Here is a 17,962-nt window from a genome sequence, read left to right on the forward strand (position 1 = left end):
CGACGGGTCAGTGTGGGAATTGAATATTTTTCCCAGGGCGGATGAATTTCACTCATATACCCACCCAGCCATCACACACGTAAGAGTGGGGAAAAGTTATTGCTGTCTGAAATGAAAATTTTCTCTTGCAGGGGGATAAAAATTTCTCAGAGGAGAAATCCCTGGCATCCCCTCGTCAATTAGCACACTAGGACGGGCCTCACAATTTATAAGGAAATCGACGCAAAAGGCTGTAAGATGACATTTTTCATACCTTTTCTTTTTACATGACATATTTTCGACTCCAGACGACACAGGGACGGATCCAGGATGGATTCCTGAGGGATGGGGTAGCGGTGAGTTGTAACACTGCTACTTAGGGTTACTTTAGTTTTATTATGTATAGACTTGAACTTTTGCATCACTGGTGCTTGTGCCATTGGAGGTGGCGAACGACCCTTCCCTCAGGATCCGCCTACAAGTCTCTATACCATCCCTACAGGATAAAATAAGATACATAAGAATGTTTTCCATTTATGTTTGAAGGCATACGCGTAGCCAGAAATATTCGTTAGTCGAGTTTAAATATAGAGCCCATAATAATAATAATAATAATAATAATAATAATAATAATAATAATAATAATAATAATAATAATAATAATAATAATATCCGCTTAGTATTGTGTTTCGTAGAACAGATGTAGACTTCTTCCTCTGACACTGTCCGTCTCCATATAAACATTTCCCACCCCCACCCCCACATCTTTAGATTCCAATCAGTCTCGGTGGTCCGTCTCTCTGTTTATTGTTAATTTCACTGGAATGCATTTCTTTATAGTCTTCAATCTTTGCATAAAATTAACAGTTCTCACCTAAAAGATGTATGGTGTAGTGTGCGACGCAATACTTCCCTGTGGGAAACCCTGGAAATGTACGTATTGCAATCGGGCATCTCACTTGAGTCTCCCGTTTAATCAGTAAGTACGCTGGGAATTTTATTTTGTGAGGTGTTCAAAACCCAACAGGGAGAGCATTTAGAATAGTGATACATATTTTTACAGAAACGCAAAGGAAGCAATATATTTTGTTACGACCAGGGATGTGTGTAAAGAAAGTTTGGTTGGTGTTAGGGGGTGTTTATGGGGTTGGGAAAGATTTTAAACAAAGAAACTTCATTTCCTAGCCTTCTCTGGATTACAGGGGTGCCCACAGTCAAGTTTTGGGGCACAGGTTGCACCTATGATTTTTTTTAGAGGAGGGACATAATTTGTCATCGAAAGTGGAACAATCGAATTTTAATTATACCACAATGATGCTTTTATGAACACGAGTGACGTATTTAGGAATTTGTTTCGGGAATGGGTATGCACAACACGAGAATAAGCACTTATATTTTTCCTTTTAGGTGCCGACAAATTTTAATGAAGTTGTGAATATAACAAATTTATTTCGGGGGGGAGGGGGGATTGAGCTCGATAGCCACCGACTGATGAACACTAAGTATGAAGGAGAACTTAGCATGAATAACATTTTTAAATAAGTAATTGTCATAATAAAGAATGGTAAATTTGGGGGGAGGACAGTAAATGGGAAGAATGGTAACCTTCAGGGGAAAATAGGGACCTCTGCCTGGGTGTGTATATTCTCTACTCATTTACATTTTCTAAACATTGTGATGTGTCGTCGTACGTATATGTAAGCACCTTCTCCACACAGGAAGATTGTTGTTGATCCAGGATGAAAGCTAAAATATTCTAATTTCAATAGATATGAAAGGAGGGATTACAACCTGTACCAACACATCTTAAAGTACGCCACTGTTTGAAAGTATTTCTTTACTAATGTACATACTTTCCAAGAGCTTCAGTTTGATGTGTTAGGTCCTATATATTGTTTCTAGCTATTTATCATTTTTAGAAAATATTTTTTCTGCATTTATATGCTTATCTATCTATATTTATCTCTCTCTCTCTCTCTCTCTCTCTCTCTCTCTCTCTATATATATATATATATATATATATATATATATATATATATATATTATATTATATTATATTATATTATATTATATTATATTATATTATATTACTTCTATCTGTTTACCTGTCTATCAACCATTCGATTTATCATCTTTCATTCAAGATTCAAATACTGCATTGAAATAAAGCTACATAGAAACGGAAGAAATAACCACAGAAATATGAAACACAATAGCACTTCTTTCTTCTCTTTTCTTATGTTTCTGAAGCCGAAAGTCGTGCGAAATTTTTCCTCGGTCGGCAGGAATATCTCGCTTTCCGTTGTCTTTTCACGGCACAGACATTTGTACTGCTATCCCTCCTGCTGTCACTCATAAAGTGATTATCCGTCGGTATTCACATTTCAAGCAACCACGACTCGAAGGACAGGCAGAAAGACGACCGCTAAACGCGGACAGGGAGGTTCACACAGGAGTCAATAGACATTTCAACAAAAGGAGACACCAACTCAAAATTTGAGTGGGAGGGTTACATCTGCGTTGCCAAGTTTTTAAAATCAAACATGGAAGCTTTTTTACTGTGTTTTTTTTTTCAAAATCTAAAACACACAAGACATAGATATGTGTCTCCTCTAGGTTTGTTCAAATTTTGACGTTTGTAACTTTAATAATAAAGAAGAAAATAGTGAAAAACTTTGCAATGCTTTTTAAATGGACTAACTTTCAAGGTTGCTAGGGGTACCAGATCACCTTAAGGTCGCGTCATAACTACCCTTCTTTGAAAACCGAAGATGCAGTAAAATTGTGACGTCACGGCGGGAGCAGAAACAGCTTTCGCCCAAGGTCCTTGTCATTCACCCTTGTTTGTTTCTTTGATTTTTGCAGGAAAGTGAGTGATTCTTGCCTTTCTGTGTTAAGAAACCATTAGTTACTGTAATGCTCGTGTTAGCCTATAAGCATGTCGAATTCTACACTAAGTACTTGTCGCAATTATAGTAGAAATACTAAGGGTTCCAAAGTTATTTATCATGTATTTCCTTCGGTTCCTTTGCGGAAAGTAGAGACCTGCACGGGCCGGGCTTGGGCGGGCCGACTCTGTTATTTCTTTGAGCCGGACCGGGCTTGGGCGGGCCGACACTGTTATTTCTTTGGGCCGGGCTGGGCTTGGGCTGGCCGACACTGATTTCTCTTGAGGTCGGGCGGGGCTGGGGCCGATCAATTGCAATTCTTTAATAATTATTGACTTTCGTTAAACGATAATTGGAATAAAGCCAAACGTTGAAGAAGTGTGTCCATGAAAAATGTTACAAAGAATGCAACAGCTACTTACATTTTGTGTTGCTTAGCGGCTCTACCTCTACTATAGAGAATTGCAGGCATTATGCAGTAAATTGAGCTCTGACCTTGACCTTCACTGAACTCAAAATATAAAAAGAAGAGGTGGGAATGTTTTGCCTGTCGCTAAACAATATTGCCATCTTCACTTTATGCTAAAAATCAATAAGGTTAGATTTTTGTTACAGGGAATGGAGTTTTTGTTCTCTCGATGACAGGCAAAGTTCTAGGAGGCAATGGTACCATTCGGGAGGCAAGCGTCAGGTTGTGAACCAAAGTTTAGAAAATGTTTCTGAGGGTTCGGTCAAATTTAGTACTAAATTTTGAGAAAGATTGGGGCTCGGGCTAATTTTTTTTTTAATTTATCGGGCCGGGGTCGGGCCTAAAACTTTTAAAATTTATCGGGCCCGGGCCGGGCTTGGGCCAAGAATTTTGAAAAACTTATCGGGCCGGGCCGGGCTCGGGCCGAAAATCTCGAAAACTTTTCGGGCCCGGGCTGGGCTGGGCCTAGGTACGTTCGGGCTGGATTGGGCTCGGGCCGAAAAATTCGCCCCGTGCAGGTCTCTAGCGGAAAGTTTGGCAAAATAAATGCTGTTGGAAAGACATCTTTAAAGTTGAAAACGCCAGCGTCTATTCCGATTATTTTATTCCCGAAGATTATGGACATAATTTAAAATGTGAGCTTCTAAATATTCTACCCAAGAAAAAGTTTAAACAAGACGTGCCTTCACTAAACTTACCTTTACTATACGGAACCGTGTTGATGTAAATAATGAAAGAATTAAATGTACGGAAGTTAGGTGTTTAAAGAAAAAACAAATCAGACATTGGGGTGCAGCCAGATGAAATAACTATTGTGACTGAAATAAAAAATAACTCTTTGTTTATGTTATTTTTCGTTTGTTTTGTGGAGAGTGAGGGGCATAAACCAAAAGAAGAGCTTTCCTTTTTGCGTAAAGAGAACGAAAAACGTATAACAATATGTACAAAGCCAAAATAATATGTTTACAAACGAAGTTAAAAGAATTGGAAAGCAAATATAATAAAGAATTAATTTCAAATGCCAGTTCTAAAATATAATATTGTGATCGTTTCAATAAAGTGGTTAATAACCGGTGGTGGATATATTACGAAAAAGTTTTATACAGGGCCAAGTAAATATGCTAATGAATGGCAAGAAAAAACTAAGATGGATTGATTAAGATATCATTCGTGCATTAACACAACACGCCTCATTGATAAATTATACAATCATCTGCGGTTACAAGTTCGAATCCCCGTACCCAATGTGTCAACATTTCGACGTTGTATGCAAAAATTACCGTTTTTTCCTGGTATTCCTACCCCAGTTTTGAAAATTTTGACTTAGCAAGGGCGCTACTTAAAGAGTGTGGAAAAATTTTCAGTGCTTATATTTGATGAATTGAATGTTAATAGGCGTGTATGCTATGACCAAAACGTTTATTTATTTTTAGGACCACACAGAAATGTACAGGTGCCAATGATTCGAGGCTTAATAGATGTGTGTAAACAGCCAGTGTATTATGATTTCGATAAGACTATGAAAAGTAAAAATTACTCTTCGAAATCATATCGAAAGTTGAAGTCTCAGGATTCAAGATAGTTGCGATTCTTTCGAAGTTCAATGGTGGCAATATGAGGCTATGTGGTGGTCTCGTTTCACCTTCTTCCAGGTGGATGGAAGCAATAAAATAGTATGAAGTTATATTTCGAATATTTCACAAAAAACTGTGAACCGAAGAAAAGAAAAATAATGTAATTGGCTGACCGTTTTATGTCCTAAGAAAGACACTTCGATCTTGAAACTATTCGACAAGGCTAAGACATACTTCAGAATTCGGTTTTTGAGTAGAAAAACACAGGAACTCCGCAGGAGGAATGTTCTTTAAGACAGTGGATGCAAAGCTGTTCTTCAAGTGATACTCAATGCTATAGTGAGTACATAGTGTATCTGTATGTAGTCTTTACTTTTATTGCATTTAAAAATTTGTTTCCTTTCCAAATCGCTAAGACGGAACATAGGCTTACCACACGATATTTGTCCCTGCTTCACCACGGTGTCGTCACATTACAGTTGGAGAAAGTGGCTACGCAGAAACAGCGAGTTATGAAGGGACCTGTAAAAGCGCGGAACAGTAGGGTCGACGGACCTTGCTCTGCTTCCATGTTGAGAGGAGGGGAATGCTTCCCTTTCCTAGTGAATAATATTCATTAGGACCTAAATTATCTTCAGAAATGGTTTCTTACAGAGTGTAAAGAACATTTGGTATAATATTCATGGAACTCCATTGAAAGCAGAAAAAATCATGAGAATGATCAAAATTCGAACATTGAAGAACATAATTAACAGAAAAGAAATAGAATACCCAAACCATAATTTTAAACCTGCTATAAAATGTATATCCTATATTTTTGCTAATTCCTTACTACCATGAAAGTATCCTGGGGAGGATATTCTCTCCAATTTTTTCAGACTGAAATCCTTTTATCCCGTACGATTTTGCCCCCTGACACAATACGAAAAAAACAAATGCTGTTAAAATCCATACACATGACCCTTCCGGGACTCAACCCGGGGCCTTCAAGCCGATGGTCTATCGCCGCAGATCGCTCAGCTTGGTATGAAGATGTGAAGATGTACGTTGTATGATTGCGAATAGATCACGACAATATAAGAAACTTTAATCCAAAATGGCCACCCAAAAATCAACTTTTTTTTAGACCACTAGCTAATCTGGGTGTACTGTCATGAGTTTGTTACACAAACGGGGCAACCACCATATAGTGGCACACACCCCGCGGTTATGGGAACAGATTTGTACCATGGAGGTGAAGACTGGCCCCAAGCATTCTTTGGTCCGATGTGTCGTTCAGCTCCCATTACTATGGCACTTTAAGTAGAGCTTACTGTGCAGTAACATATAAAATTTCAATCAAATACTTTCCATTACTCAATAAAATTATTTGGTTCCGAGCTTTTTTTAAAAAAAAAAAAAATAATTGCAACAAATCTAAACATGCTAAAATGGAAAGTAGTTTTTGGATTGGTATGGAAACCTAAAGGCTGGAATATATGAAATCAAAGTGTACACACATATCTATCTCTGTATTTATCTATATATCTTTCCATCTCGCTGTCTCTCTCTCTCTCTCTCTCTCTCTCTCTATATATATATATATATATATATATATATATATATATAAAATGAAATTTTTGAGTTTTACGTCCCACGGTTATGCCAATATATATATATATATATATATATATATATATATATATATATATATATATATATATACAGACACTATAAAGCAAGTGGGCTTATAGTATACGATAGTGTCGTGGATGGTGACACCTTTACATCGAACTTTGCTTGTAGTGTAAACATTATTTGATATTAGTGTCTTCATCTTCGACGTATCTATGAGCAATTTACTGTATATTCGTGTATTGAAACTGGTGAAACAAATTTCAATGTTTCAGAATGTAAAAAAAAAAAAAAAAAGCCAGGGTCGAGAAGCCTCAGACAACTAACAGCAGAGATATATTATCTTGTAAACTACTGTATTTGTCCTTGCCTTGTGAGCTTATTTGAATTTATTTTTAAGACCTTTAGGCAACTTTGGCCCACCCCGAATGGATGATGATGGGAAAATTAGTGGAATGAAGAAAGTGGTAGGATACTAGACAACTTCGAGAAAACACACACATTCGAAAAATGAAATGAAATGAAATGAAATCTTTGAGTTTTAGGTCCCACGGTTATGCCGGTTAGGCTAAAGGAGACGGTGATGATGAGTAATGAATGAAATGGTGGAATGAAGAAAGTGGGAGGAAACGGGAGAACCCCGAAAAAAACCACGCACACGGTGTTTGTCCACCACAAAGTTCACTTGGCAGGGGCTGGGATCGAACCCGGGACCCCAAGCCCCAGAGATGAACGCTCTACCACTGAGCTACCGCGGCTCCCACACATTCGATGTTTATCCACCACAAAGCTCACATGGCACTAACCGAGATCGAACCGACTACCACATACACCAGAGGTAAAGGCTTCACGGTGTAGCTACCGTGACATTTCTTGTCTTTGTGTTCTGGTTAATACTTGTAACTTAGTTGTATCTTGATTAGCACGGTGCAGCCTGCTACATTTAACTTTCGTTCCCATGGTATGCTGCTATATTTTTTACGAGACAAGACGAGACAAACGAGACGAGACGAGACGAGACGGGACAGAACCTCTCGAGACGAGACACGAGACGGGACGAGCACATTTTTTCGAGACGAGACACGAGACGAGACATGCTTTGCACGAGACGAGACGAGACAGCCTGAAGTCTCGTCTCGTCTCGTCTCGTGGCAACACTAATATACATACAGTGGTGGATCTAAGGGGGGGCTATAGGGGCTATAGCCCCCCCTTGACGCTCGGGTATACCCTGGATAAAATGGACTTCAATCCTGCTTTACACTGGATAAAACGGAAAAATATGGTTTAGCCCCTCCATTGATCATATCCTGGATCCGCCCCTGTATACACACACACACATATATATATATATATATATATATATATATATATATATATATATATATATATACAAATGATCGAAAATGACCGATATTAGTATCGAGTCCGTAGTTTTAGGAGTTGCTGAGATGAACAGTGACACTTCCGATGCCGTTTAAATCCAAATTCAGACCGGGAAGGGGAGAGATATAAAAATAATCCAAAATCGCCGATATCAGAGCGCTTCAGTAATAGTAAAAAGTGACTAACTACCGGAACATATTACTAACCTTTTCTTATTTTAACCCTGCGAAACGGGTAATTAACGCTAATATAACATAAATTGGCACATTGATAATTTATTTTTTTTAAAAAAAAGCAACTTAAAACTTAAATGTAGCGATAATCGCTACACTCATTCTATGCAGTAACATTCTATGGTGTAACATTTATTTATCTCTGTTCATAGTTTCAGCTTCGAAAAAAAAAAAAAAAAAACATGCATAAAAGATGGTGACACAGCACAGTATTTTAAATATATATCTATATATATATATATATCTATATATATATATCTATATCTATCTATCTATCTATATATATATATATATATATATATATATATATATATATGCGGATCAAAGGGGACTATAGGGGCTATAGCCCCCCCCCCGACGCTCAGATATACACTGGATAAAATGGGCTTCAATTCTGCTTTACACTGGATAAAGCGGCTAACTATGGTTTAATCTCTCTATTGGTCACATCCCGGATCCGCCACTATATATATATATAGCAGAATTGAAGCCCATTTTATCCAGTGTATATCTGAGCGTCGGGGGGAGGGGGCTATAGCCCCTATATATACAGGGTTTGTATGATAAGTAATGAGACCAGGTCTGGAAACATTGTTTTATTGATCTGATCTGTACAGGGACTTAAAAGCTTTCGAAGTACTCTCCTCTTGCGTCGATGCACTTCTGCAATCGATGTTTCCACGCTGCAAACGCCCCCTGGAAGTCAGCAGCCGGCATGTCCTTTAGAAATGTGGTCACGGCTGCTTGGATGGCTGTGACGTCTGCAAAACGGGTTCCTTTCAAGCGTGGCTTCAGCTTCGGGAAGAGGAAGAAGTCGGCCGGGCTCACATCTGGGCTGTAGGGTGGTTGTGGAAGGACTTCCACCCCAATCCGGGTCAAAAAGGAGGTCACTAAGAAGGCGGTGTGGGCAGGGGCATTGTCGTGATGCAACTTCCACCGGCTAGCGATCGCCGGTCTTTTCCGCTTGACGCTCCTGTGCAGTCTCTCAAGGACTTGTTTGTAGAAGGCGGCGTTGACGGCTTGTCCTTGGGGTACAAACTCCTTGTGGACCACCCCCACATTGTCAAAAAAAAACAATCAACATTGTTTTCACCTTTGACTTCGACATTCTGGCCTTCTTGGGGCGCGGGGACGCAGGAGTGTGCCACTCCGCGCTTTGACGTTTCGTTTCAGGGTCGTACTGGAACACCCACGACTCGTCACCTGTTATGACGTCATCTTCAAAGTTAGGGTCACTGTTCATGAGGTTCAACAGTTCCTGACAACAATCAACACGTCGTTGCTTTTGTTCGTCAGTCAACACTCGCGGCACCAGTTTCGCACAGATTTTTCTCATTCCCAATTGTTCCGTCACAATCTTGTGCACTGTTGTGTGGTTCATATCGAGTTCATCAGCAATCAATCTCAACGATAATCGACGGTCTGAGTTCAGGAGATCCCTCACTTTTGCCACAGTTTCGTCCGTAGTCACTGTTGTCGGGCGTCCAGCCCTCTCCAGATCCTCAACGCTTTCCCGGCCGTTCCGGAACGCACTGTGCCAACGAAACACCTGGGCTTTGGATAGGGCTTCCTCTTTGTAGGCCTCCGTGATGAGAGAAAGCGTCTGAGTAGCCGTTTTCCCCAGGCGAACGCAAAATTTGATCGCATAACGCTGTTCGATGGAACCCTCCATGTTTGTTGATTTTCCGCCGTGACAAGAATGTTCACAAGGGCTTTGTCCAAGGCTTGTCCGCGCTCCACTAAGGCTCGGAGCCAACTGACGCGCGGTGCGTTGCTTTGCTCGGACCCCCCCCTACATCCTCCATCACCGACAAACCCGCTCCAGCGACACGCGCGCCGCGGCGCGGCGAGTCTCATTACTTATCATACAGACCTTGTATATATATATATATATATATATATATATATATATATATATATATATATATATATATATAACTCTATGACCTATGGAACCCGGAGGTTCAGTGCCGCGTTCACAAAAGCTCTCCACTGACTTCTATCCTTAGCTAATTGCATCCAGTTTCTACTTTGTATTCCTATCTCTGCGAGATCCATCTTAATATTGTCCTCCCATCTGCGCCTAGGTCTTCCTAATGGTCGTTTTCCTATGGGTCTACCAGTCAAGACTTTGAAAGCGTTTCTACTTTCTTCCACTCTAGCTACATGACCTGCCCACCTAAGCCTCCTAGACTTAACGACCCTAACAATGTTGGGTAAACCGTATAAACTATGTAGTTCCTCGTTATGAAGCTTCCGCCATTCCCCATTCTCGTTCCTCTTGGGTCCGAATATTCTTCTCAGGATCCTGTTCTCAAATATATATACTGGCGTCCAAAAAGATAGCAGAATCCTAGTCCACATGACCAAACATACCTGACTGATCCTAGGGATCCAAAACGTGGACACCTGCGTGAAAAAAGTGTGCAAGGGAAGAAGAAAACACACAACACACAGTCCCAACACCTCTATTTGATAAAACTCACCATAGTTGAAAATGACCCAATGTGTGTGGCGAGAAGACAAATGAGTTTGTTGTGGATGAAGAGTATCAGTAAGGCATGTGGTCACCCCGCGCGGCTACACAGCCTGCACAACGTCGCTCCATGCTTCCGATCACTTCGTTGATGAGGTCCATCGGTATCCTTGGCCACTCCGTCCGAAGGGCAATACACAGGTTCGGAATCGTTCGTAGTGAGGGCTGTCGGGCTGCAATCCGCCTTCCCAATGCATCCCAGACATGTCATATTGGATTCATATCTGGGGACCGTGCAGGCCATGGCATGCGTCGAATATATTCCTCCTCCAAAAAATCATCCAGCACACCTGCCCGATGACAACGTGCGTTGTCATCCATAAATATGTATGATGATCGAACTGCAACCCGAAACAGTCTCATACGGTTCCAGCACCTCATCACGGTACCTCTGGCCAGTCAAAGAACCGCCCTGAAAGACGTGTAGGTCAGTACGGCCACTTAGCATGATGCCCGCCCAAACCATCACACCCACACCACCAAATTGGTCCCTTTCAATGACGTTCTGCGGGTTGTAGCGCGTCCCCTGTTCTCTCCATATCAGTGTCCGTCGAAAACTGACTGCAAGCTGAATCGCGACTCATCAGAGAACAGAACACTGACCCCACTGTTCCATGGTCCAGTGCTTGTGTTCTTGGCTCCACCTCAAGCGGGTTCTGCGCTGCACACGAGAGAGAGAGGCACACACGACGGGGCGTCTTGCATAAAGACCAACTTCATGCAGTCGCCGGTACACCGTTTGTCTTTAAACACGTGCTCCTGTAGCAGCTGCAAGCTCTGATGACAGTCGCTGTGCTGATATCGACCGCGTCCGACGTGCTCTTACCGACAGATACCGGTCCTGTCGAGGGGTTGTGACTCTTGAGGGACCCGGAATTGGTGAACGTGCGATGTTGACGGTAGTTTGAAACCTTTGACGGCTGTATGCCGCTGTTCCCATTGTGTGTTCCCACGTTTTCCCATTTTTTCTTAATTATGCTATATTTTTGGACACCAGTATATATATATATATATCTTCGCTTTTTTTCTATAACATGTCTTCCGAAAAGCACCAAACATCTGGAATATCTTAAAAAAAACACAAAACTACTATTTACATGTGTAAAGCTTGTTTTTGCAAACAAACATATCGCTTGACACACTGAACTATCTTCTTTCATTCGACTCATTTGATGTAAACTAAAACTTTCTTGTATATACTTTTTTCTTTTGATTCACTGAAGGCCTAAAGAAGGTCATTGAAACTAGACTTCATTACATAAAAAAGGGCCTACATTCTTTAAGTGGGTGTAATGGATTTTCTTCATCAATCAACCGGTCGTGCAATTCTATATGCTTATGTATGTGTGCACACATGTTGTATGCCGAAAGAAACAAAAACACACATTTTAAAAAAATGAAGGTTGAAGTGGCACAGTTGGCGAACATAAGAGTAACTGTTATACACATTTACAGATACTATTTATTCCTCTTCAATTCGTTAGAAACAAACAGAAATATGTTGCAGTTTTTGTTTGTAGTAAAGGGAACACATATTTTTTTTTTTAAATATTTAAACTAACATATCCAAAGAAGTGAGAAAAATCAAGATGGCGTTATTCTGTTGGCGAAGAACACTCAATTAATTACTACCTTTTGAAGAGATAAATTGGTTATGCTGATATCTGACTTAGAAATTAAACTGTGCTCTTTCTTGAGTATCATATTTACAGTCACTTGTGAACTCCCCCTTCGGTACACTTTCTTTTGCCAATAGCTTCGAAAAGTTTGTAAAGCGATATAAGTAAATGTTTTCTTAACTTGGAGAATACAGCTTTGTCTGTCCGACTTACCACAGAACAGTACTTAAATAGACCCATCCTTGCATTAACCCCTAGCGTTCCAGGAGTCACTTTTCTATGTGCGTGCTGTAATACCGGTTTCATTTACTGTTGAAAGACTGTCTAGATCGTTATATAGGGCATATTTATTGTGCGGTCGTGAGAAGTGTATTCACATTGCTGATATAAAAAAAAAAAAAACAATCCTTTGTATTGTGGAGCATTTGCACAAAAAAAGGGAAATTCTGGTGTTCTAAAGGGATTTTATTCTGCTTCAGGTTGGCAACATTGACCGGAGATTAAGGACAAAGGCTTTTCTTTTCCGATCTGGATGGTGCTAATTGTTTATGGTCAAAACAAACACATGTGCATTGTAATTGAATGCTCCCTTACGCCTATCATCTATTGAGACAACACTTTTCTTTGTTTTTCCTTTTTTTAGTAAGGTACTGCCATCTAAGGAGAAATAGTAAAACTAAGTCTTGCCTTGCATCCACTAACAAATTTCATCATCTTCAGGATTAATACAACCCTTAATAAGGGATACGTTTTCATTACATCCAGATGGATATCACTGGTACGCTAGTCATCTAAGGAGAAATAGTAGAACTAAGTCTTGCCTTGCATCCACTAAAAAATTTCATCATCTCCAGGATTAATACGATACTTAATAAGGGATACGTTTTCATGACATCCACATAGATGTCACTAGTATTTTGCAACTGTGTATTTTATGACATTCACATGGATGTCACTGGTATTTTGCAACGGAGTATTTTATGACATCAACACGGATGTCACTGGTATTTTGCAACGGAGTATTTTATGACATCCACATGGATGTCACTGGTATTTTGCAACGGAGTATTTTATGACATCAACACGGATGTCACTGGTATTTTGCAACGGAGTATTTTATGACATAAACACGGATGTCACTGGTATTTTGCAACGGAGTATTTTATGACATCCACATGGTTGTCACTGGTATTTTGCAACGGAGTATTTTATGACATCAACACGGATGTCACTGGTATTTTGCAACGGAGTATTTTATGACATAAACATGGATGTCACTGGTATTTTACAACGGAGTATTTTATGACATCCACATGGATGTCACTGGTATTTTGCAAAGGAGTATTTTATGACATAAACATGGATGTCACTGGTATTTTACAACGGAGTATTTTATGACATAAACATGGATGTCACTGGTATTTTGCAGCGGAGTATTTTATGACATTCACATGGATGTCACTGGTATTTTGCAACGGAGTATTTTATGACATCAACATGGATGTCACTGGTATTTTGCAACGGAGTATTTTATGACATCAACATGGATGTCACTGGTATTTTACAACTGAGTATTTTATGACATAAACATGGATGTCACTGGTATTTTGCAACGGAGTATTTTATGACATTCACATGGATGTCACTGGTATTTTGCAACGGAGTATTTTATGACATCCACATGGATGTCACTGGTATTTTGCAACGGAGTATTTTATGACATCCACATGGATGTCACTGGTATTTTGCAAAGGAGTATTTTATGACATAAACATGGATGTGACTGGTATTTTGCAACGGAGTATTTTATGACATCAACACGGATGTCACTGGTATTTTGCAACGGAGTATTTTATGACATCAACATGGATGTCACTGGTATTTTACAACTGAGTATTTTATGACATCAACATGGATGTCACTGGTATTTTACAACTGAGTATTTTATGACATTCACATGGATGTGACTGGTATTTTGCAACGGAGTATTTTATGACATCCACATGGATGTCACTGGTATTTTGCAGCGGAGTATTTTATGACATAAACATGGATGTCACTGGTATTTTGCAACGGAGTATTTTATGACATCAACACGGATGTCACTGGTATTTTACAACGGAGTATTTTATGACATCAACATGGATGTCACTGGTATTTTACAACTGAGTATTTTATGACATCAACATGGATGTCACTGGTATTTTACAACTGAGTATTTTATGACATCCACATGGATGTGACTGGTATTTTGCAACGGAGTATTTTATGACATCAACACGGATGTCACTGGTATTTTGCAACGGAGTATTTTTATGACATCCACATGGATATCACTGGCATTTTGCAACGGAGTATTTTATGACATTCACATGGATGTCACTAGTATTTTGCAACGGAGTATTTTATGACATCCACATGGATGTCACTGGTATTTTACAACTGAGTATTTTATGACATCCACATGGATGTCAGGGGTACGCAAGTGTTTAACAAACAGGAATCATGTACTGGGTACGTGCTCAAAGGCGCAATGTCCATGAAAGAAAAAGAAAAAATGATGAAGAAATGAGAAAGTCTTTTACTTTTAAAAAATGTTAAAAATAACTACAGTTAGAATAAATATGATAAAAACGAAAGATGTGACGTGATTCTTATTGTGAATTTAGGACACGGGTGTCCATATGTAGTGCTGAATGATGGAAAAGCTCTCCGTAGAGGAGCTAAGGAGAAACATCTCTTTTGAACCAAAATTGACATGCTTTTATTGTTATTAGAATAACGTTAGTGGGTCTTGTAAGAATGTAATGTTATTAGGATCACGCTAATATGTCTTATAAGATTCTAATGTTATCGGGAAGACGCTAGTGGGACTTATAATACTGCAATATTATTAGTATGATGCTAGTGGGCCCTGTAACATTGAAAAGTTATTAGGATAATGCTAGTGGGTCTTATAAGAATTCAATGTTATTAGGATTACCTTAGTGGGTTTTATAAGAATTTAATGTTATTGATCACGCTAGTGAGTGTTTAATGCTATTAGAATCACGCTAGTATGTTGTAGAAGATTGTAATGTTATTGGGATCACGCTAGTAGGTCTTATAAGAATGTAATGCTATTAGGATCCCGTTATAGGTCTTATAACTGTTAGGATGACGCTAGTGTGTCTCATAAGATTGAAATGTTACGTCCGTCCGTTACTTCACACGTTTTCTCTTGAACAAAATCAAATTTTTGAATTCAGTTTCTTTTCATAGCTAGAGCGGTTACAACTTCCGACTTCGGCAACCAGTGATGCCAATTTATCCTATTTTTTGGCTAAATCTATCCTACTTGGCGAGGCATTTAGCCATACAAATCTACGAAATAATTATAACCTTAAATATAGCTTATTTTATGAAACTCTTTTGAAATTTTTGGCTTTTTTATTAGCCGTTAAATTAATTCTAAAAATATTTTTTTAATAAAGTGTAATTTTTAAAAAAATAGCCTATTTGTCATTATGTATTATCGTATTAATTGATTTCTCTAGACACAGGGTATTTTATTACACTTATTTTTCATTCTTCTTCTCTCTCCAGACTCACAGATTCGCATAAGATTACAATATTTATCGACTCTGAAAGAATTTTAATGTTGCTCCCGTAACGGTTCCATTTGCTACTTTTTAATTATTTTAAATTTCGCATTTCATTGCAAGAATGAAAGTGTTCTAATACAAATTTAGTAAACAGTTCGGTTCTTCAAGCCACAGGGATTGTTTCTGTTTATTAGAGGAAACAAATATGGTATCTAATTAACTTGAGAACTCTCAATGCAATCATGATGATTCACGGAGAAATAAGAAGTGTTTGTAAGGACTATGACCTCCCGAAAAAGATACTACTGAAAATTGGGACAATGGCAGTCTCGTTCCAGCGCCTCGGCTAGCTGCGACGTCATCGACGATGACTTATTTAAATTCAAGTGATGATATGGTTGTTGACTTTCACAAATCAGATGAATTGTTGATGGATTTTATTGTAATTTAAAGTCGTGTATGTTGCTTTTTAGTGTTCAGTAAATAAAATTCAACATTTAAAATTTTACTGTAACATAATTCTACACACAAAAAAGGAATTTAAAATCTACAATATGGGTTATAGGTTAGCAGTTCAAAATCTAGCCATTTTTTGCGTAAAAAAAACTTATTTCTGAAGGCCATCTAGCCTATTTTCTTCAGAGGCTGTTGGCAACACTGTCGTTAGCGTGGTCAAAATAGCACCAGCTGCACAGCTTCCGCCTTTCGGTTTCCACAGGATGATGTCTCTCGGTACACTGACTCATGAAGTTCGGTACTCTCTATATCTGTGCGTGCAGCCTTGCGCTGCCATCTGTTGACGTGTTATAGAACTAGTCTCGAAACTTTTTGACACTACCTCGTATATATAATTTAATTTTCATAAAGTAAGTTATATATAAATAGTAGATTTGAAAGAGAGATAGGTAAGTAAAATCAAACATAAAAGGTTTGTGTATTGCCCGCTCCCCCCAGTTCTTTGTCACCGGAACTGGAAGAGTCACTACTACTACTACTACTACTACTACTACTACTACTACTACTTATACTACTTCTACTACTACTACTACTACTACTACCGGTACTACTACTACTACTACTACTGCTTCTACTACTTCTACTACAACTTATATCGAGAACAGAACCCAACCAATCTCCGCGGGGCTTCTAACCCGTTCCTACTACTACTACTGCTAATACTACTACTACTATTGCTACTAACTACCATTACTACTGCTACTACTACTACTACTACTACCGCTATTACTACTACTTATACTAAAGCTTCCTTACCACAAGATTTACATCTTAAATCTTTATAAAATGCGATTCCGATTCATTATGAACTAATATGAATCATTAGAAACATTATGATTCGTTAAAAATCACTGGGGGGAGCGGACTATACTCAATCTCAATAAAATTCCAACTCATTTGAAAGAAACCAGAACTACCTATAGAAATCCCATATTAATCAGTAGACTAAAAAAAATGCAGTTTCAACACTGTTACTATCCACGAATTTCTAAACAGAAATTATTTTATTTATTTATTTATAACACTAAACAATTTCACCTAGATGTACAGCATACAAACATTATTTAAATATAGTTCAGACTTGCATTTAATGTCCTCTCCGCTACGTTAAACTTTGTATAAACCTACCTTGTTTTGCTTTTGAAAACCAAGAATCAACAACTGTGATGTTCATTTATTTCTTGTTTTGTCGTACATTTAATGAAAACATATTTGCTTGGAGTTATCAGTGAGCAGAGAATTACATTTCTAGAACAAGGATTTACAATAGTTAATCTCATCAGGGTAGTATATCTTCACTTGTAAATATTACCTTGTCGCGGTTTTACTGTTAAGCACGTGTTATCAGAGGAAGAGAGGTTTGCGCTGTCAAGGTAAGAGTTTATAAATACATCGTTCTTATCTGCAAAATGGGAAATCATAACAGAAAAAAACAGGTAAAACAAGTCTCCAACATGCGAACGAAAAAATAATCTGTCTACCTACTTTTCATTCACGCAACGGAGATTTCTTTTCCTACGTCCACCACATTCCTCAGTTGAGATGTCAATACCTTTCTTCTTTC

General features: G+C 38.7%; 1 long non-coding RNA gene across 1 annotated transcript in view; it reads right to left on the reverse strand.

Moving 5' to 3' along the window:
* LOC145691575 (uncharacterized) overlaps positions 1–17,588 on the reverse strand; it is a 60,772-nt gene extending 43,184 nt beyond the window's left edge. The window contains exon 1 of the long non-coding RNA XR_014132414.1: positions 17,527–17,588. This is a non-coding gene — a long non-coding RNA (uncharacterized LOC145691575). The remainder of the gene's footprint in view (positions 1–17,526) is intronic.
* Positions 17,589–17,962: the final 374 nt, after the last annotated feature.

This window comes from Thermobia domestica, chromosome 8, assembly GCF_964235325.1.
Source record: "Thermobia domestica chromosome 8, izTheDome1.hap1.1, whole genome shotgun sequence".
NCBI classification, from domain to species: domain Eukaryota; kingdom Metazoa; phylum Arthropoda; class Insecta; order Zygentoma; family Lepismatidae; genus Thermobia; species Thermobia domestica.